Below are 22,743 nucleotides of genomic sequence, written 5' to 3'. Positions count from 1 at the left end.
GGGAGCATGAACGGTAAGTCACGTCTCAAAATCTCAGAAATCTGCTACTTGATTATCTCCCCAAATTAAAAACGGAAACCAGAATAAAGCCACATATGTCATTAAAGGCGAGCCCCCCTGTCACACTGTGAGTTGGCTTTTGAAGGACACCACCGTTGGCTTACCTGCTGCCGCGGGCCACACGGCTGAGGATGAGGCGGCGCGTCCTGGCTGTCACTCGCTCTGACCACTGGCAGCCTGTTCTCCGTAGGCCCCATCGTCCTCCCGGGTGGACGGGGCTGTTTGGGTGGCCTTCGGAGGACAGGAGGGGGATGCAGTAGAGGGGGGGGGGGTATGCAGAGAGAAGGTAGAGAATGGAGTGAAAAATGAAGGAGAGAAGGAAGTCTCTTCAGGAGACTGGCCCTGGAGTCAGGGGGACTTTAAATTGGAGGATGACGCTTGGCCTCTGCTGTCCCGTCACTCACCTCTTCAGAGGAACAGGGGTGGCTTCTCTTGATAGTGAGTTTGGGAAACGGAAGTGGACATGAAAGGCTCAGTCCCTCCCGTGTTTCCTCTCTTCCTGCCTATGGAAGTGGGCGCCTTGACTCCCCCCAGTGGAGCCTGCAGTGGCTAGACCAGCGGTTCTCGACAGGGAACATTCCCCGGGGGACATTTGGCAGTGTCTGGGAATGCTTTTTTTGGCCCATAAAGTTTATTTTGGGGCACCTGGGTGGTTCGTCATTGGAATGTCTGACTCTTGATTTCGGCTCAGGTCATGATCTCAACGGTTGTGGGATGGAGCCCTGTGTCGGGCTCTGTGCTCCGTGGGGAGTCTGCTTGGGGTTGTCTCCCTCTCCTTCTGTCCCGCCCCCCACTTGTGCACACACACTCTCTCTCTCAAATAAATCTTAAAATAATTTTTAAAATTAAGAAAAAAATAAAGTTCATCTTTCTGAAAAGTTCCCAAACTAGCATGCACGGAACATAGGAAATTTAAGAAAGTAGATAAACTGCTAGTTTATTCCCACTATTTAACCTGTTGGTTAGTTTGTTAAGTTAAAGTTCTATATTGGTTTGAGAGTGATTGGTGGTGATAAAAAACTATCCAGAATGATGAGTCTTGAGATATCTGGGCTTTAAAAGGATAGCAGGGTCCTGGAAAATGCCAATTTGTATCTTTTAGGAATGGGCCAAATGTAAATACATGTAACCACTGCCATCAAGCACTGTAAACATAAGACTGTTGCTTATAATCAACACAACTGACTCTGAATCCATTTGTTGGCTACTAGGGTAATGGGAGTCTAATTCACATTTATGGGATGATTGATTGCCATCTAGTGGAGAGTCCATAGTTGTTCGGATTTCTTCACTTGCTTCAAACTAAGCAGGTGCTGCTAGAGAATGGCTTTGACTTTAAAAAGAATTTTTCAGGTCCCATTCTGGTTAATAAAGTGAATTTGATACTGATTTTTTTCAAGATTTTATTTATTTATTTGACAGAGACAGAGATAGCGAGAGAGGGAACACAAGCAGGGGGAGTGGGAGAGGGAGAGGGAGAAGCAGGCTTCCCGCCGAGCAGGGAGCCCGATGCGGGGCTCGATCCCAGGACCCCGGGACCATGACCTGAGCCGAAGGCAGACGCTTAACGACTGAGCCACCCAGGTGCCCTTGATACTGATTTTTATGTATTAGCATTTAAATAGAATAACTTGGAAAGGAGAAATGTACAGCTGCTAACTTAAGAAATCAGCATAATACCCGGGCTACGTCCATTTTTCTGTCCTTGTTTATAATCTCGTCTGCAGAGATCTTGCTTGTCTTGCTGCTCATCACACTGGTCCATGACATTGGACCTGTTGACCAGGAAGCAGCACGTAGCTCAGGGTAGGACATACTGTGCCAAAGTGGTAGACACACCAGCTCTCGATACCAAGTACTGTCTCAGTCAGGGTCCGGGAAGAAAACCTGGGTAGGGTTTGTTGTCAACTATTACAACAGAGGTGAGTTACTACAAGAAGGCCGAAGTAGCAAAAAGGGGACATGGCTACGATCGTAGCAAATATCTGACCGGAGCCAGAACAAGGAAGAAAGCCCCTCCCTCCTCCTCCTGCCCTCCTTCTCTTACCATTGCTTCTTCTCCGAGCCCAACCCGCCGGCCGGGGATTCGGGAAATGGAGTATGCAGAGCCCGGCCCCAGCACAGGATGGGAGGGCAGGCCCGCGTCGGAGACAGTAAACACCCAGCGGAACCCGGAGCCGCCCCGGCTCTGCCCTCTGCCAACTCTAACGTTGGGCAAGTCGCCCCGTTTGCTCCTCTGTAGCTTCATCGTCAACGGCTTTTGTGGTTCACAGTCTGTGATGCTAGGTTGGCTCCTGACTCCAAGACGACCCTAAGTCCACGTGCATGCCCGGGACAGGAGTTGTTTCTTAGATTTGCATTCTGAGGGTGTGTTTCGTAACAAGCCAGGCTCGCAGGGGGCTGTCATCTCGCTCATTGGCACCGTCCTTCACTGTGATCAGGACAGGAATTTGATGTACGGCTCCTTCACCTCCAAGGCTTCCTTACATTCTCTTTGTGCCTCTTGTCAGGGTCCAGGCTGAAGAGAGAGGGCCCTTCCCTAGCTCTCGCCTCCAGATAGCCTGAAACTGTGGGGAGGGGAGGGAGCCCTGCAGCCTCTCTGCAACCTGGGAGCAGTGTCCACAAAGGTGGCCACTCCAGCCGTCCACCCTGCCCTGGAATTTGGGGCCGAGGGTGCAGCCCGCTGGTCCTTAAGCTGTCCACGGTCCAACACAGATCCCCCAGGCTCTTGAACGGAGTGGGTGTGTGGTTGCGGCTGGGAAGCGCTCCCCGGCGATTCTGTAGCATTTTGGTCACGAAGCAGAGGTACCGTGTAGGTGGAGAGAAAAGAAAACCATTCGTTCTACATCAGGTTGGCAACCGAGTTCCCCTGCACACTTGGTCTAGAATTTATTCTAGGTGTTCGCAAACGCAGCTGCTGTAATGGAAAAATTAAGAACGTAATTAAAGTTGATGGAGAAAAATTATTTTCAGATTGACCCAGACTTGCATGGGGCCTGTTAATATTTTTAAGTACGTAAAGTATTTTTGATGTACAGGCCTGGCACATAGCACATTACTATAGAGGTATTCGATTAGTTAAAAAAAATCCAATTGAAATGAGGCTGATCTGAATTCTGTTTTAGTTGACTGAGGCTGTAATTGAATGGATGTTTATACTTGGATCTTGATCGGCCCATCAGAGGGTCTCCTTCCCTGGTAGGGGCCTGGTACTTCTTTCAAGGTGCTGGGCTGACCTGTGTGCTGAGGCAGGTGACATTTGGGGCCATCCACAGCCTTCCATGCATACTGTTGCTGCCGTGAAAGCTCTGGCCAAAAGCCAAGTGAGTTTCACCTCCCAAAGTGGTGGGTGGTGATTCACAGGCTTTATGTTCCCCCGAAGAAAAGAACTGCAGTACATCTGCTGTTAATTTCCGACTGTAGCCTGTAGCGGGGTGCTTGCTTCTGTCTTCAGGACTGAGTGTCAGAAGAGCCTGACGAGCTGTCTTTCCCTGCGAGTCAGTTCTGTTAAGCCCATTTTATAACTAACGTTATGCCCAAGAGGTCCATAGGTTGGAGCCGGTTTTGTGGATCGTTTGTATGCATTGCTGTGATCGTTCTGTCCCCAAGGGCATATCCTTGCTCTGTGCACTGAGCCTCCTGCGGCCGTACCCACAGTCCCGCCAGGGAGAGGCAGCGACTCCTCTGGGTTGAGACTTCGGAACATGCCCAAACCTTTCTCAGTCCCATTTGGAGTGTGTGCCAGCCGTCTCAGGAGCAGGGCAAACATTCGGGGCAAGTGCACCGCTTCCGTTGTCCTGATCCACAAGGCCGAGGAAGACCTCCTTGGCTGCTAAAGCTCCCGTTGACGGCCTGCAGAAATCTCCAGGGAAAAGTGTGCACCTTCTAGGGAAGGAGAACCAGGCAAAGCAAACCTAGACCCGTCCTAGGCAAGCTGAACGCAGATATTCTTACGTCTGAATAGAGAGCCCAGATGTGGATGACAAATGAGGATCTGAGGCTGTCACTCCATCTCATGGCTGACTTAAAGTCACTGTGTTGAGAAATGGCAGAGGTGTGGGGCGGGCATGACAGTGGTCCCCAAGGGTGTGGGGAGGTCTAACGGCCTGGACACAAAGCCACAGGGGCCGGGGTTAGAGGCTGTTCACTCCCAAATGCCAAACTCCTGCTTGGGGCTTATAACATTGTCATCTTGATAGTGACCCCCAGGCAGACCTTCCCAAAAGGCTGTTTCTAGACCTGGAATGGAGAGTAAGACAGAAAATGTGGGAAAGAGTGGTTCAATTTCACAAAGAAAAGGATGAAAGTAGACTTTAAATGAAGAATGGATGGTGCAACTTATGGCTTGGTGTGATTCTCAAAAAGAAAATATCCCTCTTTCAGTAATATAAAAAGTCAGACTTCACATTTTTAAAATAATTACAGGGGCACCTGGGTGGCTCAGTCAGTTAAGCATCTGACTCTTGATCTTGGCTCAGGTCTTGATCTCAGGGTCTTGAGTTCAAGCCCTACATTGAGCTCCATGCCCAGCATGGAGCTCACTTAAATAAAAATAAAATAAAATAAAATAATTACAAAGAAACGAACATCTGACAAACACAAAACACGTACATACTTATCTTGGTTATCATGTTCAGGCTGTCTAGGATTAATAAGTTCACTAATGACATGGGAGTTAAAGCAAAATGAGCTACACTTAGGTGATCTCTTCCTTCCGTAGCAGAAAAGGAAGACATTCTTGGTTAGCCTAGTATGTCCAGAAATCACATTAAGATAAAAACAAGGTAAGCATCATTTTGGTACTTTGGTCTCAGCAGGCCTCTTATTTCTCACAAAGTTATGAATTTCAGTGAGAGAGACTGAATTTTCAATTCATAGAGGACCGAATGCTTTTTATATGATAGGACTTTTATTTCAGTTTTAAACCTTACCCTGTAAACCTTCACCATCCAATACAGGAGCCACTAGCTGTATGTGACTATTTAAGTCTAAATAGTAATTAATCAATTAATTAATTTTTAAGTAGGCTCCATGCCCAGCGTGGAGCCCAATGCAGGGCTTGAACTCACGACTCTGCGATCAAGACCTGAACTGAGATCAAGAGTCAGACACTTAACAGACTGAGCCACTCAGGCACTCCTAAATTGTAATTAATTTAAAATTAAATAAAATGCAAAATTCAATTCCTAAGTCCCACTCGCAACATTTCAAGTGCTTAATGGCCAGATGTGGCAGATACTCCCACCCTGGACGGCACAGAGAACGGTTTGTCTCAAGAAAAGTTTTATGGAGGGGCGCCTGGGTGGCTCAGTCGTTAAGCGTCTGCCTTCGGCTCAGGTCATGGTCCCAGGGTCCTGGGATCGAGCTCCGCATCGGGCTCCCTGCTCAGCTGGAAGCCTGCTTCTCCCTCTCCCACTCGCCCTGCTTGTGTTCCCTCTCTCGCTGTGTCTCTGTCAAATAAATAAATAAAATCTTTAAAAAAAAAAAAAGAAAAGTTTTATGGAACAAAATTCTATAAACTTATATTATAGCAACCCCCCAACATATAATATAATGTTATACATTATATCATATGTTATAATATATAATATAATGTTAACACATTATATTATATGTAATATGAAATATGTTAATACATTATAACTTCACCAGTTACATTTCATTATGTAAAATATTTAATCAAGAGATGTTCCATTGTCAAAGATTAATCACAGGGATTCTAATCAGAAGTTAAGTTATTAGGGGTGCCTGGCTCAGTTGGTGGAATGTGCGACTCTCAATCTCGGGGTTATGAGCTTGAGCCCCACACTGGGTGTAGAGATTGCTTAAAAAATCTTAAAAAAAAAGAAGTTAAGCTATTAAAGTAGTTAAGCTGGTTTATCTAGCAGCATGCTTATCAATAAAGCATTTTAGCCATGAATTTTGCATTGCTGGCAAATATGGAACACATCTAAATGAAATACAAACTCAGAAACCAGCTGGCTGCTTAACCGAAGCGTGATTGATTAGCAGCACTGAGCCAGAATCTTGGGTGCTCACGACTGGGTAAGTCTCTCATAGAACAAGTGTGATGACCATCTCACTAGACTGGTATTTTTTTTTTAATCTTTACTCATTTTTCCCCAAAAAAGGGGTGGGGGAGGAAAAAGAAATTACATAATCCTTATATGTTATGAGATGAGAGAGTATAAATTAAAACTTCAAAGAAACAGAACTTTGCCTCTTCCTGTGAGTAAAACAAACATGGTTAATAATTTTGTATATCCGTAGTATCTTTTATTTTTTCTACGATTGTGCCATAGCCCGTATAAAGAATCCATACTTTGAACTGATTTCCCATTTGGGAAAATATTTTCAGGTTGGAGATTTCTTTTCTTTTTTTTTTTTTAAAGATTTTATTTATTTATTTGAGAGAGAGAGAATGAGAGACAGAGAGCAAGAGAGGGAAGAGGGCAGAGGGGGAAGCAGACCCCCTGCTGAGCAGGGAGCCCGATGTGGGACTCGATCCCGGGACTCCAGGATCATGACCTGAGCCGAAGGCAGTCGCTTAACCAACTGAGCCACCCAGGCGCCCCCAGGATGGCGATTTCTTAGCCTCTGATTGACAAAAATGTGTTAGTGGTGGAAAAAAATCAGACTTGAAAGAAACATGGCAATGTTGCTTAGTTAATAGCCTTTGAAAAAAAGTTTCATCTAACATATGGTCACTTAATCAAATCATATAAGCTGGTGAATGAGAGATAAGGTCATAGCACTGACTTGCTATTTATATTGCTGAGTACTTGTCAGCTTTCTGGAGAAGCTGAACATCATGTCCAGTACTTTGCAAAATTCTTTGGGATCCTCTCATGATAACTTCAGTAGAAAATGTCAACCAAGCCAACTTGGCTGTCTGTAGGCAGGCTCTCGTGTTATATTTAACTTCGAAAATATATTTACAGTCCTTTCAAAGAATCATCCTGCTCACTTGCACTGCTGCATTTAAGTCGGTACAAAAGGAAAATTGGGCTGTAGGTAAATGTTATATCTGGACAATGAATTGCAGCAATTTCAAGCTACACCCAGATCTGGCATGCTTTTAGGAATCATATTAGATTTCATGACTGTTATAACTATTATCTACTCCTAATAATTACTTTTATTGAGCCCTTATCACGTGCCAGTCACTAGGGCATGAGATATAAATAGTTTAGTCCCCACATTATCTTGTCAGGTGGGCATCATTTCCTCATTTTAGAAATGAGAAAGCCAAGGCTCCAGCAGGCAAGTGACATGCCTGCCCTGGGCTACACAGCTAGTCAGCACCTGTCAGCCAGGATTTGGACCCAAGACAGCAGGATTCAGTCCCAAACTCCCTTTAGAAACAAAGGTGAGGGGCGCCTGGGGGGCTCAGTCATTAAGCGTCTGCCTTCGGCTCAGGTCATGATCCCAGGGTCCTGGGATCGAGCCCCGCATCGGGCTCCCTGCTCAATGGGAAGCCTGCTTCTCCCTCTGACCCTCCCCCTGCTTCTGTTCTCTCTAGCTGTTTCTCTCTCTGTGTCAAATAAATAAATAAAATCTTAAAAAAAAAAAAAAGAAACAAAGGTGACCCCCTTCTCAGGCTCATGATTTGAGGTTCTAGATTTCCTTGGGCTCATGCCGTAGCTACCAGAACATGTGTTAACTTTTGGCTGACTCTTCAGAAGTTGGGGCAAATATTAGCAGATTGGGACAGCCATACCATCCAAGTTCCTTTCTTCTACCACTGACAGTTCTTCCCATGACCAGTCCTCGCGGGTATGAACCCACGCAGCATCAGGACCCTAGGTGAAAAGAAGCAACTGGGCTAAATCACTAGGGCTGGTTTCTGGGTTTGGCTTTCTAATTCACAAATAGGGCTATTTTTTAAAAAGATTTCATTTATTTATTTGAGAGAGAAAGAGAGGGAAAGCACAGAGGGAGAGAGTTAGAGGGAGAAGCAGACTCCCCGCTGAGCAGAGAGCCGTATGTGGGGCTCGATCCCAGGACACTGAGATCATGACCTGAGCCAAAGGCAGCCGCTTAACCGACTGAGCCACTCAGGCGCCCCACAAATAAGGCTATTTTAGCTGAGCAGTGAGCCCCTGAAACTCTAGTTAAAAGTTTATATTATATGTCTCACTAGATAGATACATAGATATTTTATATTAAATACACACACACACACACACACTGGGAGATAAATAAAACAGGTATAACTATTTCAATCTTGATTTCAAAAATCTGGAATATTTATTTTTATATTCAATTAACGAAATTTTTTAAAAGATTTATTTATTTAGGGGGCAGACGGAGAGAGAGAATCTGAAGCAGACTTCCTGCCGAGCCCGCCACGGGGCTCGATGGCAGCACCCCAAGATCATGACCCCAGCGGGAACCAAGAGGCCGCTTAACCAACTGAGCCACCTGGGCACCCCATGGAACTTGATTTGAGATATTTTAAGCAGACTCACCTAAAACAACCTGTCACAGCAAATTCAGAAATTATTAATGCTTTGCAATATGGCATTTTTACTTATTCGCACTTCACTTTGTATCAAACAGCACGTCCAATATTTTATGAAAACATGCAATACAGTAGTTTTGTAAAAGAGTTAAGGAAATTGGGGCAAAGGGCAAATGAGGGTAGAAAAGAATAAAATGAAACCAGGGGAGAGAGGTTAGTACACAGAGTGCACGCTGTGAAGTGTGTTTCATTTACAGCATCTCAATTTAAAAATAAAACCGCACAGCCTACTTTCCTAAAAACGTGGCTTCTTGATCAGGAATCTCCATCTATTCTTTTCAGCAGTGGAACTTCCTATCCTTTTTTATACTTTGTTCTTTCTACGCTGCCTGGGGAAATTTTCCACTTGATTATTGTCCTTTTTTTTTTTTTTTCTTCCTAATAGGCAACCGTCCCCAACAGCCTGGGACAATGAAAAATCACTGGAACTTTTTTAAAACAAGTGATCACAAGGAGCATTTGAGGATTCATTTGTCAGGTTAGCTGGAACTTCTGATGTGGGCAAGCTCATGTTTCCAATCTGGGACTCGGAGCAAGCAATCAGCCGTGTAGCTTTCTCATCCCCCTTGACGTCAGCGCTGAGAGCTGCGGTATCTTTAGGAGCTCATAGTGTAGGGTGACGCCAGCTGGATGAGTCGTCCCCGTGGAAAACAGCTTACTTGGCATGGGTTTGTGGAGCTACAATTTGGCAGTGGTACCAGGACCTTTCTTCCAGAAACTGCTATTAACCACCACACATGGGAGACAGATCTGAAAGGGGAAATTTAATTTTCCCACCAACTCGTCCTTTGCCGTGAAGATTATGCAGAATGCCCTACATAAAATCATGACTTACAGAGTGAAAACATGGATAGCATTCTTGACATCAGTATTTTCAATGGATGAGTTGAACATGATAAAGTGAAATACGTAGATACCTCTATCTATAACTACGAAATGTTTTAAATAAAACTCAAAGTGTGGGGCGCCTGGCTGGCTCAGTCGGTTGAGTGGCCGACTCTTGATTTCGGCTCAGGTCATGATCTCAGGGTCCTGGGATGGAGCCCTGCTCAGTGGGGAGTTGGTTTTCCCTCTGCCTTTGAGCCTCCCCCCACCTCCTCTTGTGCTCTCTTTCTCTCTCTAAAACAAATCTTTAAAAAAAAAACACACATGCAGTGTGCATTGTTTTCATTTTGTGCCACTGTAAAAATGAAAAGAAATCATCCAATACACTGGGAAGAATTGTGGGGGGAGAGGGACCTAAAATTCTAAAATCAATGATACTGAGTTTTTATTTTTCCTTTCCATGATTAAAAAAAAAAAACCAGACTTCCTATTTTAAGTTTTTTTAAAAATATTTTATTTATTTATTTGGTAGAGAGAGAGGGAGAGCATAGGCAGGGGGTGCAGTGGAGGGAGAGGGAGAAGCAGACTCTCTGCTGAGCAGGGAGCCCGATGAGGGCTTGATCCCAGGACCCCAGGCTCATGATTTGAGCCGAAGGCAGATGCTTAACCAACCGAGCCACCCAGGCGCCCCCAGACTTCCTATTTTAGAACAGTTTGTGATTTACAGTAAAAATTACACTGAAAGTACAAAGTCCCATACCCGGCCCTTCCTTCTTCTGCACAGAGTCACCCCTTTTAGCAGCATCTTAGGTTAGTGCGGTATTGTGTTACAGCTGATGAACCAGCAGTGATACGTTGTTAGGAACTGAGGCCCTAAGTCTACACTAGGATTTACTCTGTGTTGTTGTGTTCTGTGAGTTGGACAAATGCCTCCTGTCTTGTATCCACCGTTACGGTATCGTACGAAATAGCTTCATTGCCCTGAAAACCCTCTGTGCTCCACCTATCCGTCCCTCCTCCTCCATCCTCCCCCTCCTCCAGCAAGCACGGATCCGTTTAGTGTCTCTATAGTTTTGTCTGTCTTTTCCAGAGTGGCTTATAGTTCGAACCACATCGTATGTAGCCTTTTCATGGCCTCTATAGCTTAGCAATATAAGCATTAAGCTTATATTGTGGTTAAGGCTCTTCCGTAACTTTTTGTGGCTTGATAGCTTACTTCTTTTTCTTGCTGAATAATATTCCATTGTATGGACGTATTAGTTTGTGTATCCATTCACCTACGGAAGGACATCTTGGTTGCTCCCAAGTTTTGTTAATTATGAATAAAGCTGCTATAAATACTCATGTACAGGTTTTCATGTGGACCTAAGTTTTGATTCCTTTAGGTAAATACCAAGGAGCACGATTGCTAGATCTCACAGTAAGCCTATATTTAGCTTTGTAAGAAACGGCCAAACTGTCTTCCAAGGTGGCTGCATCATTTTGCATTCCCACCAGTGATGAGTGAAAGTTCCCACTGCTCCACGTCCTCACCAGCATTTGGTGTCATTGGCACGTGTCACAGTCTCCCAGTCTGTGGCTCGTCTTCTCTCTCTCTCTCTCTCTCTCTTAAATATTCTTTTAAGTAATCTCTACACCCAACGTGGGGCTTGAACCCACGACCCCAAGACAAGAGTTGCATGCTCTTCCGCCTGAGTCAGCCAGGCGCCCCCTATCTTTTCTTCTCCCTTAACAGAGTCTTTTGCAGAGCAGAAATTTTAAATTTCAGTGAAGTCCAATTTATCAATTTTCTCTTTCATGGATCATGCTTTTGGTGTCGTATCTAAAGAGTCATCACATACCCAAGGTTATCTAGATTGTCTCCTATGTTATTTTCTAGAAGGCTTATAGTTTTGCATTTTATATTCAAGTCTATGATCTGTTTTGAGTTAATTTTTATGAAAGGTTAAGGTCTGTGTCTATATTCATTTTTTTACATGTGGGAGGCCAGCTGTTCTGGTTCTATTTGTTGAAAAGTTTGCTGAACATTTTATGATGTCAGGAAGAAAAAAACAATGATTCTAGTACTGGAATGTGACCACATTGTTGGCCACTCCTAGGACAGCGACCAGTCTCCTGAAGGCCCACCTGCTCTTCCCCCCACCCACTTCTCCAATCTCATGTTTGCAACAGCTACCCCTGAGCGAGTATATTGATCAAATATTGTCACAATAATGCCATGTAACTAATAATGCCTCCCCTCAAGTTTGGTGGTTTAAAATGTTAATAACTTATCTTCAAGCTCACAGGTCTCTGGATTGGTTGGACAGTCTCGTGTGGGGGACGAGGCTGGAGGAATGGTGATTGATCCTTGGGGCAAGTAGAAACAGATGATGCCTCTTAAGTCTTAGGCTGGGAACTGGTACACTGTCCCTTCTGCTCATACCCTATTGGCCAAAGCAAGTCACATGGCCAAGACCAACATCAGTGGGGCAGGAAAGTATATTTTTCCCATAAAGATCGAGGAAAATGGTGTGAATATTTGTTGGACAGTTGTAGAGGAATCACATAGTAATTTGAACAGGCAAAGTTTAATAGAAAGAGTTATTAACTATAACAGGAGATTAAAGTTACAAAGGATTAGCTAAAAAGAAGTAAAGAAAACTCTAAAGAACATAGGCAGAGCAGATGAAAGGAGCAGCAATTACACCTAGGACTGAGATAGAGAGTTCAAGGTAGAGGCCCCAGCTACTCCCAGGGCTGAGCTTCACATCCTTTTGGAGAGGCCAGGCCAGCTGGGGCTAGCTGGGTAGCACAAAAGCCACAGAAGTCTATGTCTCAAAGTGCCCTCCTCAGCCCTGTTACACCAGAACCACCCAAAGGCTTGTTACAATGCAGAGTCCTAGGTGCCAACTGGAACTAACTGAATTAGAATGGGGGAAAGAGGCTAGGAATCTGTAGTTTAACTTCTACCCCAGCTAGCTTTATGTACACCAGCTTAAGATCCAGGAGGATCCTTGAGGATAGAGACCTGTTTGATTCACTGTTGTATCCTTGTCTCTCAGCCCAGTATCTGCCACTTACCAGGTGTTGCTTTATCTAGGTTGTTCCTGGATTGGTTCCTGGGTTGGTTGGTTGGTTGGGAGAGAAGATTCAAACCCAACCAGTTATAACTGGCCATGAGCCATATCCCCAGCCATACTTTAATGGTGTCTGGTTGATGAGCACGTCCCTTCACTATTGTTGGGAAAACCCAAAGGTAATGTATCCCCACTCGCATGGCAGATGAGGTTTTCCAAAGATGGCTGCAACAATCCCTTCCATTGTACGTGTTTTCCTACAATGTGACCTTACCATCCTTCCATCAGGAGGCAGGGTCGATGCCCCCTACCCTCGACTCTAAGAAGGCTTGTGACTTGGCTGTAACCAACAGAATGTGCCTAAGTGACGATGCATGACTTCTGAGGTTAATTTAAAAAGGCACTGTGGTATCTTCCTTGCTTTCTGGGACACTCGCTTTTGGAGCATGAGTCTCCGTGTAAGAAGTCTCCACACTGTGAGGAAGCCCAAGTACTTGGAAAGACCACGTGCTGATCTTCCAATCGATTGCTCCAGCTGAGGTTCCACCAGTGGCCAATCAACCACTAACCCCATGAGTAAAACGTCTCTAGGGCTTCTAGCCCCAGCTGCTGAGTCACCTCCAGCCCTGAAATCTGCTCAGACTTCACCAGGCCACCGTCCCTCTGCCTTGTCTAAGCACTGGGCCACAGAATCTGTGAGAGTAGTGGAATAGTCATTTTCATCTTTATTTGTTGGGGGGAGGGGGGATGGATAATTTTTTTAGGTGGCAATACTAACTGCAAGCAATTGCAAGGCTCTTCTGGACCCGAGGCCCCTGGCTGCCTCATCCCACACCTCCTCTGCACTGAACTGCATGAACTTAGACTTTAGTCATCCCTCTACTAGTGATAACTACTGCGATCGTCTTCCCTTTTGCCGAGGATCACCATGAAAGAGAAAGCCAGTATTTATAAACACCTTTAGAAGTGTGAACACACAGCCTAATGGTTCTGTTTGAAGTGCTTTGGAAACATGCTCTCTGATGGGTCGCGGGCCACACTCTTTAGCAATATAAGGGAAGCTTAACAAAGCAACATGAAAAACTAAACCAAGGCTGTTTAAAATTACATTCCAATCAAAAACTAAAGCACCTGAAGAATCCACTGTGTCACTGCGGTGTCGGAGAATTTGGTCAAGTAATCTGTCCAGGCCTCTTGGTTTGGAACGTTGGATGGAGTGATGGAAAGAGGAAAGAGTTGAGGATTCGGAAAACCTGGATTTGAGAATGAGTTCATCCCCTATCTTGTCTGCTGCTTCACCTCTTGGCCCCCCTCGGCCGCTTGCTTCCTCCATCTCTGAAACAGGATTAGGTAATGACCTTCCCAGCCCCTAGGGCTGTTCTGCTGATCCCATGAGGTGGCGAGAGGCGTGGGAGCGCTTGATAACTCCGGAAGGCAAGATACAAATGCTTGTTGTCTTTTTCCATTAAGGGCTACTTCCGAAAAAAATGAGAGACAAAACAAAATAAACTGAAAAATTCTCCAGGCAATTTAGAACAGTATCAAAAAGAGTAAAGCAAAAGACAAAACAAAGTCCTCTATGGACGTGTTCTTTCTCCATTTGCAATGCTCCCAGCCGACACCTGTGCTATCTACGGGTCATGGTGATAAGAGGGACGGTACTGACCAGTGCCCTTCCCCCAAGATCCGGTTTACCCCCAACGCCGTGTCATGCCGTGTTGCCTTGAGCAAGTTCATCCTCTGCTGTTGAAGTGTTTCCTTCCCCAACACCCCTATTTTCGAAACAGGCAGCAGCTACGGTTCCTTCGCAAAGATACGTTTCCAGTTCCAATTCTTAAGATAAGCTGCCAGTCTTCTTTGGCTCTCACACCTCACTTTGGTCTTAAGTCCCAATGACAGCAGGCTCAGCCCTCTCCTGCTGCCCTGTGAATTTAAATGCTAATGTTCTATTTTGTACTTGTTGAGTGGAAAAGACCCTGAGAGGCCCGCCAACCCATCATTTGACAAATGAGGAAACCGAGACCCAGGAAAGGAGCAGACCCACAAGGCAATGTCACAACATCTCACGGAGTGGAGCTCCTCTTTCCATAAATACTTTCCCTGGGTTATTCCTGCGTCACACGCGTGCTCCAGACTCACAGATCCAGCTGCCTGCTCCCCGGCTCCAGATGGTGAAGTTTCTGCAGCTTCACTTGTCCAACCAGAACTCCCGATTCTACCCACCCACTCAGACTCGTTCCTCCCCCAGTCTACCCAGTCCCAGTTAATTGCCCAGTTCCCCGGGGCCAAACACCTGGGAGTCCTACTGATTTCTTTCTTTTTCTTGCTTCCTCCATCCAGTTTACCGGCGAGTCCCATGGCTCGACCCTCAAAATACATGCAGAATTTGTCTACTTCTTACCCCTTCGATGACTCCACCAAGCCACCATCACCTCTCACTTGGGGTTCTGCAATGGCCACCTGACTAGATTCCACACGCATGCTCCTTGAATCTTTTCTCCACACAGTGAAGCTTTAAAGCCACAAAGCAGATCACATCATTCCCCTCCTCAAAGAGCTCCAATGGCTGCTCATCTCATAATAAAAGCCAAACTCCCTGCCATACTCTAGAAGATCCTCCATAGAGGACCTTGCCTACTTCTTGGATCTCATCTGCTATCACTCTCTCCTTAAACTCTCTCTGTTCTAGGCACAAGGGCCTTCCTGCTTTCCTGGAACACACAAGCTCATTTCTGCCCCAGGACACTTGCACATGCTTTTGCTCTCCTGACACCCTCTTCACCCACATGTTGGCATGGATTGTTGTCCCACCACCCAACTTTCTGATTGAACCGACCTTTACCAACTCTCTCAAAAAGAGTATACCCTACCAGTCTTTCCAATCTTTTAGCCTGCTTTATTTTCCTTTATTGCACCACCTCCCCATGAAATCATATTATATATTTGTTCATGTGCTTGTTTATTATGTGACTTACTCCCTGGTACTTAAGCCCCCTGAACATAGGACCTTAGTCTCTCTTGGTCTTTTCTTTATCCAGGGTGCCTAAAACAAGATCTATCATGTATCAGTCACATATCACAGTGCCTACCACAATATTTGTTGAATGAATGAATGAATAAAAAACTAGCATATAAAATTTGGGACAATCCAAAACTTTTTGAGGAACAATGTGTAGAATTCACACACCACAAGCATGCATGTCACTTCTTAGCACGTGGTTCTTTTTTTTTTTTTTTTAAGATTTTATTTATTTATTTGACAGAGAGAGACATAGCGAGAGCAGGAACACAAGCAGGGGGAGTGGGAGAGGGAGAAGCAGACTTCCCGCAGAGCAGGGAGCCCGACGTGGGGCTCGATCCCAGGATCCTGGGACCATGACCTGAGCCGAAGGCAGACGCTTAACGACTGAGCCACCCAGGCGCCCAACACGTGGTTCTTATAGAGGGAATTTTATCTGTAATAAATCTACCAAAAGGCCATGGTGCTTACAAAGGAGAGAGAGAATAGAGTATTAAGAAATTCGTGTTGTGCAAGGAAGCCATTAACAGGGCCCCGGAATTCCTGTTTGGCTCTGTGTTTTCCTGCGGCATTTTATGTACTTGTAAGATCAGACCTAGGTGCTTTCCCAGAACGTGCATCTCCCAGCAGAGAGGTGGGTCGATTATCAGCAGCTGAAGCGTGAGATCATCTGTGAGACCGGATGTAGATTCTCTCCAGAATCCATTTTCATGGTGGACCTCCAAGAATTTCCTGGCAAGAAAGACTCAGACCTGTAGGGGGAGCTGATGGCCTATGTCCATTCTGGAAAGCCTTGAAAAACTGAGGTCCAGAAATTTAACTATTCCTTCAAGTGGAATGAATTAAAGAGGTCACTGAATTTTAGAAACACCCAAGATGTTCTCCTGTTCCTGCCAGAGTCTGAGAAATTGAAAGAGTCTTTAGACTCAAAATGTCAAGTGGTCAGATTGGGTTGATGCAGCCCATATAATGCAGTATTTTATCTCAACCCTGGGACCACTTCCTTTTCATGTATAGATTTGGATGTCCCCACAAAATGGCCAAGGTGGTGGCTCTACGTGATGGTTAAGAATGCCCAAGAAACACACTATTGAAAATTCTGCCTGGAAAAGCCCAAAAAGCTGGCTCTCATCATCACACGGTATCCCCTTTGGGTTTATGGAGAGAACCCCAGAACTTTGCTCCATGCAACTGGAGAGCAAAACAATGTGACCTTCCTGTTCAGAGATATAAAGTTACTGAACAAAATGGAAGTCATACTATTAATAGTTTATTTATGACTGTACCACTAGGTCAGAACTAATTCTCAAATCTTGCGTCTAATTTCACAATGGCAACCCCGCTTTCATTAAGCTGGTCCTTCTTGCGATTAAAAAGACTCTGCGTATTTTCAGACTCCAGTCCCTCGGGCCAACCCCTGAAAGTGGAAATAAGTTATTTATATTCCCCATCCAACCCATTCTAGTCAGAAAGAAAGGGGCAACAGCTCATCTTGCTCTCCCCGTGTTGGGTCTTGGAGATGGTGCTCTCTCTCCCCTGCATCAAAGGGCAGGAGGAGATTTTTGCTCAAGGGTGATGGGATTGTGCAGTCCTCCAAAAGCAAGTCTGTACAGTGGGGCTTCATCATTTCCTTTTCAATTTTGTGATTTCCTAGACTTCCTACTCAGGATCTTAAAAACCAACAACACACTCGGTAGAAAACTGCATTGAAAAACTGTTCATCCCTCAGCCCCACGACACATAAAATGTCACTCGATCTGACATGTCCTCAGTTCCAGGCAAGCTGTGGCCACAGACTAAGGACATACCTCAAAGGTAATGACTCTGCACCCCCACCTGCCCAAATTGCAGAAAACCCAAGCTCCTTCCCTTGACTCCTTCAAGTTCCGTATTTCCCTAATATTTTCTTACATAATTTACAACTCTGAGAGGATGCACCTTGCAAGTAACGCCAAAAATGAAAGCACATGGTTGGAATATCCGGGCCCAGGTGGTGGCTACTAATGGCCTGATGGTCTTCACCTGCCTGTGTGCACGTTCAGTCCTTCCCGGGACGTATTCCCGCAGCCCGTCATCTGCAGCTGCGTTCTCTGTGTTGATGCCATCCCACATTGCAGAGTCTTCAGTGTGGATCCCAAACTCTCATCGAAAGTGTCTTTGGGGGGCGCCTGGGTGGCTCAGTCGGTTAAGCGACTGCCTTCGGCTCAGGTCATGATCCTGGAGTCCCGGGATCGAGTCCCGCATGGGGCTCCCTGCTCAGCGGGGGGTCTGCTTCTCCCTCTGACCCTCTTCCCTCTCATGCTCTCTGTCTCTCATTCTCTCTCTCTCGCAAATAAATAAAATCTTAAAAAAAAAAAAAGTGTCTTTGGGGCGAAAAACCATAAGCGACTCTTAATCTCAGGAAACAAACTGAGGGTTGCTGGAGGGGAGGGGGCTGGGGGCGCTGGGGTCACTGGGGGACGGGCATTAAGGAGGGCACGTGATGTGATGAGCACTGGGTGTTATATAAGACTGATGAATCACTGAACTCTACCTCTGAAACTAATAATACACTATATGTTAATTAATTGAATTTAAATTTTAAAAAATGTCTTTGGAATGTTACACTGCCCTGCAATGTGGAGACAGAAACTATTTATATGCCAAAGATTACCTGTCATATACCAATGCAGTAAAATGCAACCGAAATCACTGAATGTCTGGATGTTTTTTGTTTTTGTTTTTGTTTTTAGCTAACCTTGCTTAGCTTAGGAAGATAACTTTTTCTCAGATTCTAAACAACCATCTATCATAAGCTTCTGCTGATTTCCAAGAAAATTGTTTTAATTCCAATAATAGGTCATTCCATTGAAAGGAAAAATTAAACTAGTTTAACCTAAGAGGAAAAGCAGATATATAATCTCGATACACTGGTCAGTTCTGAAGGTTGTCATCAAGTTTAGGTTATGAAGGTCACATGTTATCTGGGTGCTGTGAATCCCTGCCAACAGCAGTTCATAAAAATCTCCAGAGTCGGGATGTGCTTAAATAAAAACTTCTACTGTACACAGAAAAAGTTGAGATATGCTTAAATAAGATGTTAACTCTACAATAAAAAGGGCAGTAGCATGTAATTAACTATACAGAGAAATGTTTGCTACTATCCATTAAGTTTTCTTAAATTGTGGACATGAGCATATACTGGTTTGGGCCCCACAAAGCTGTGATGAAATCAACAGTGCACGGAGCCTGGGTGGCTCAGTCAGCTGAGCATCCTACTCTTGATTTCAGCTGAGGTCATGATCTCGGGTTCGTGGGATTGAGCCCTGCGTCATGGGGCTCTGGGCTCAACAGGGAGTCTGTGAGATGCTCTCTCTCTACCTCTCCTCTGCTCCTCCCCACCCCTGTGCTCTCTTGCATGCGCTCCCTCTCTCTCTTTCAAATAAATAAATAAATCTTAAAAAAAAAAAAAGTCAACAGTGCATTTTACCACCTCCAACACACGAGAATGGAAGAGCCATACTTCCCAGGCCCTGCTTTCTCCCCGAGGATCTCTGGCTTCCCAGACAGGTGAGCAAGGACACTCGAGTGCTGACCCTGAAGAGCACTGCCAACTGTACCTGACTCGTCCCTGCGACCGGGGGACTTCCTGGCCTCTACTGACTGTCCCCAATGCCCATCCTGGTGCCCGCATGTCCATAGCAAGCCAATGAGTTCCAGCCTCAACTGCTGAAGGAGGGGGCCAGCTCTGAAGAATTCACTTGGAGAAAGGTATCCACAGCTAAGTTTTTTAAAAACCACTGGACTATTTTATCTCTAATGTCATTTTGCTTCGAATGTTTTCTGCTTCACCAACTCCATGCTGCTTTTCATTTGAATTGAAATGTCATTATTTCCTTTACTTCCCTTCAAGGAGCTGAATCAGAGGGTAAAAGGCTCAACCAGGAAAAGGGTGAGCCTAGCTCTTGTCCAGTTGTTCTCCACTGAGGTTAAAAATAAAGAAAAGAAAAAAAAAAAAAGAGGTTTGAGCTCTATCCGAGGCCTTTTACATCAGAATCTCTGGGGGAAAGCCAGGCACAGGTATTTTTTTAAAAAGCCCTCTGGGTGATTCTAATATGAATCCATGCTGAGAACCACTGATTTAGTGGGAAAAAAACATTAGGTGGACTCAGGGACCCTGAGATTCTAGACTCTGCTGTGTCACTGTCCTGGGCAAGACACTTAGTTCTTTGGGCCCAATTTCCATTTCTGCAAAATAAAGGGTATGGGCTGGAGACTCACTCATCCTTTGAACTGACGCTCATGCTGAGGGCAAGTCTCTGTCGCTGCATATGTGGATATTTCAGTATAGTGCTGATTCAACTGCACTTTAGACTAGAACTACCAAAGTAGATCACAACCAAAAAAAGTGGCCTCTTATTGCCGATTGTATCGACCTTTCCCAGACATTCTTCTCTGCAGCTTTGATACAGAGGGTCCCGTCTTCTGGATCCCTCCTCCCGAAAGGATCTAGGACATTGTATTCACTAGCAGGAATGAGCCAAGCTGGTTGTTTTGTTTTGTTTTAAAGATTTTATTTATTTATTTGAGGAGGGAGGCGGAGCAGAAGGAGAGGAATAAGCAGACTCTGTGCTAAGCGCAGAGCCCAACATAGGGCTTCATCCCACCACCCTGAGATCATGACCTGAGCCAAAATCAAGAGTCAACTCTTCACCAGCTGAGCACCCAGGCACCCCAGGAACGAGCCAAGTTGTAGGTAAAGGATCAAAGGACCCCTGACCAGAGGTGAGGAATGGAGATGGACAGGGACAGAGGAGTGACCAGAGAGAAGAAGGTCTGGCATAACTGGTGGGGGGGGGGGGCAAGCGTGGGGCTAGATTCCCAGCATCCCGCAGATTTTCAGCAGTGTTACTGCATGTACTGCCGACAGACAACATGGGCGTGTAAGGAGGACAGGCTGTTTTGGCTGTGAATGTGATACAGTTAGCATTTGGGATCTGCTGAGTTTGAGGCATCAAAGTTTACGTAACTGCATCCTGAAGGACATGACCCTGGAGGACCTCTGGGATTCTTTCAGCCCTTTCGCTCGTGCCAAAAGCGAACTCTATGGTGTTCTATGCTGCTATTTGATGACAACGGAAAACTAGGGGCGCGCTTGGGGAGGGGTCTCTCAGGCTGATGGAATGTACTCTGTCATCCTCCTCTTGCTCTTTTGCCCTTCGTAGCAATTCCTTCACACTCATCCGTTCTTCGTGTCTTCATCCCCTCTCCTTCAGTTCCCAAAACCCTGTATCTGGAATCTTGCTTGGCATTCATTTCCCACTTTGTATTTTGTCACCAGTGGATGTTAATGAATGAATGGAATGAGGAAGTATGAGGAAGGCGGCCGGGGACAAGCACCCTCAGCAGGGGGAGGTCTGGCAGTGAGGAAGTAATCAGATCACCTCGCTGCTGCAGGAAAACTGAAAGAAACACAAAGCAGACAGATGGCTTAGTCAGCGTAGGGGCAGTAAGAATAGCTGCCTTTTTTGTGCATCGCTGATAATACTAACGATAGGGGCGCGTTCTATTTGTCCAAGTATGCTCCTAAAAGCTTTTTGTATATTATGTATGTACACAATCTCGTTCCCAGGAGGGGAGAATTATTATTTCCACCCTATGTAAGAGGAAAATGGCTGAGAGTTTAGGTCACTTCTATAAGATCGTACAGCTGGTGGGTGGCACAGCGGGGATTCAAAGCTGGGACAAGCCCGATTAAGAGCCCAGACTGTCCGCTATGCTGTTCTGCTGCATCGCTGTACGTTGCAGAATGTGACATTCCCACTAGTGACCCCGAGTCATGCTCTCATTGCCTTGTCTGAGAAGGTGCCAGGATGTGCGCTACCATTTGGAAAACGTCCTCCCCAAAGGGTGACAATTCAAATGTTTTCGTTCTCAACGGGTTGATCTTCAATTACCTGGAAAATGCACTCATATGGAGGTCGTATCCCCTATCAGTTAAACAAATGAGGAATTACAGTAGTTTTCTTGACATCAGACCACCAGAAATGCGCACAATGCCAGGTGCAAACGCAAGGGAGAAGGACAATATATTCGGGTTTGCTTCCAAAACCCTAAGAAATCATGTCCCAATTGGCTTAGCCTTTTGAGCCATAAAACCACTTTAGCCTATTGGATTCAGAGAACAGTCTATAATGACTCTATCCAAAGTCCCTCTCCTGGGTCCCTGTCAAAAGTTGAGTCGCTGATTTTTTTTATATTTAGAAATTGAATGATGCCCCCCATAAAAGTCTTTCCTGTTCACTGCCCCCCACTACTGTTAGGCTATGGATCAACCCAGAAACAAAATGTCCTGACAGCATCAGATCCATCTCCTATGGCCTTGCGCCTCCCAGCACGATGTCACTAAAATACCTGACAGTAAAAATTTGTCAATTCAGAGAGGGAGCTCAGGCTTTCAAATATACTGCTCAGTGGCTTTCCCTTTCTCTCCCTTGACTTGACCATCAGGATAGCAAGTCAAGGTAATTCACTAAACTTTCCCGCTGTCTTTTACTTTTGTCCTGAGCCAAGAAAGTAGTAAAAGAGGTTACAGACGCGAGTTTGGAGTTCGAAGGAGTGTCTTGCAGCTTGGCACTGTCCCTTCCCCTCTGAGCAAGTCACCTTGCTTATTTGAGCCGCATCTGTACAGCGGGCTTATAAGGCCTTCCTGCCAAGCCCCTCCTTTGTTGTTATTTTCTTCACTCGTACTTGTTGTTCAAGTACAACCTTGCCCTGTCAGAAGCCAACAGGGTACCTACACTCGAAGAGGAAGCTTTTAGTGTTGTAATCTTACATCGTGAGTTCTCAGTAAATTCTTCTAATTATGAAGGGGGCACACCTGGGCGGGCTCACAGGCGACCTGAGGGTCCAGCAATGTGCATCGTTGGCCCCAGCACAGCCATCAGGACGGGCACCCGTGGTTTAAGTGGCATGAATGATGGAGCATAAGTTGGCTTCGGGTTTTGGTCAGTGTGGTGGGTTGAGTGGTGTCCCCCCCAGTTCGTGCCAGGTGGACCCTCAGAATGAGAGCTTATTTGGAAAGAGGGTCTTTATAGAGGTAATTAGTTAAGTATCTCAAGATGAGATTATCCTGGATTTCAGGCGGGCTCTAAATCCAATGACTGGTGCCCTTAGAAGAAGAGGAGAGGACAGAAAGATGGCAGGAAGAAGGCCATGTGAAGGCAGAAGCAGAGACCGGAGTAAAACTACCACAACAGGTGTTATCAGGGCCGCCG

This window comes from Mirounga leonina, unplaced genomic scaffold (genome assembly GCF_011800145.1).
Source record: "Mirounga leonina isolate KUSES-001 unplaced genomic scaffold, KU_Mleo_1.0 Mir_125, whole genome shotgun sequence".
Lineage (NCBI taxonomy): Eukaryota > Metazoa > Chordata > Mammalia > Carnivora > Phocidae > Mirounga > Mirounga leonina.
The sequence above is the reverse complement of the archived record's forward strand: the minus strand, read 5'-3'. Positions refer to the sequence as shown.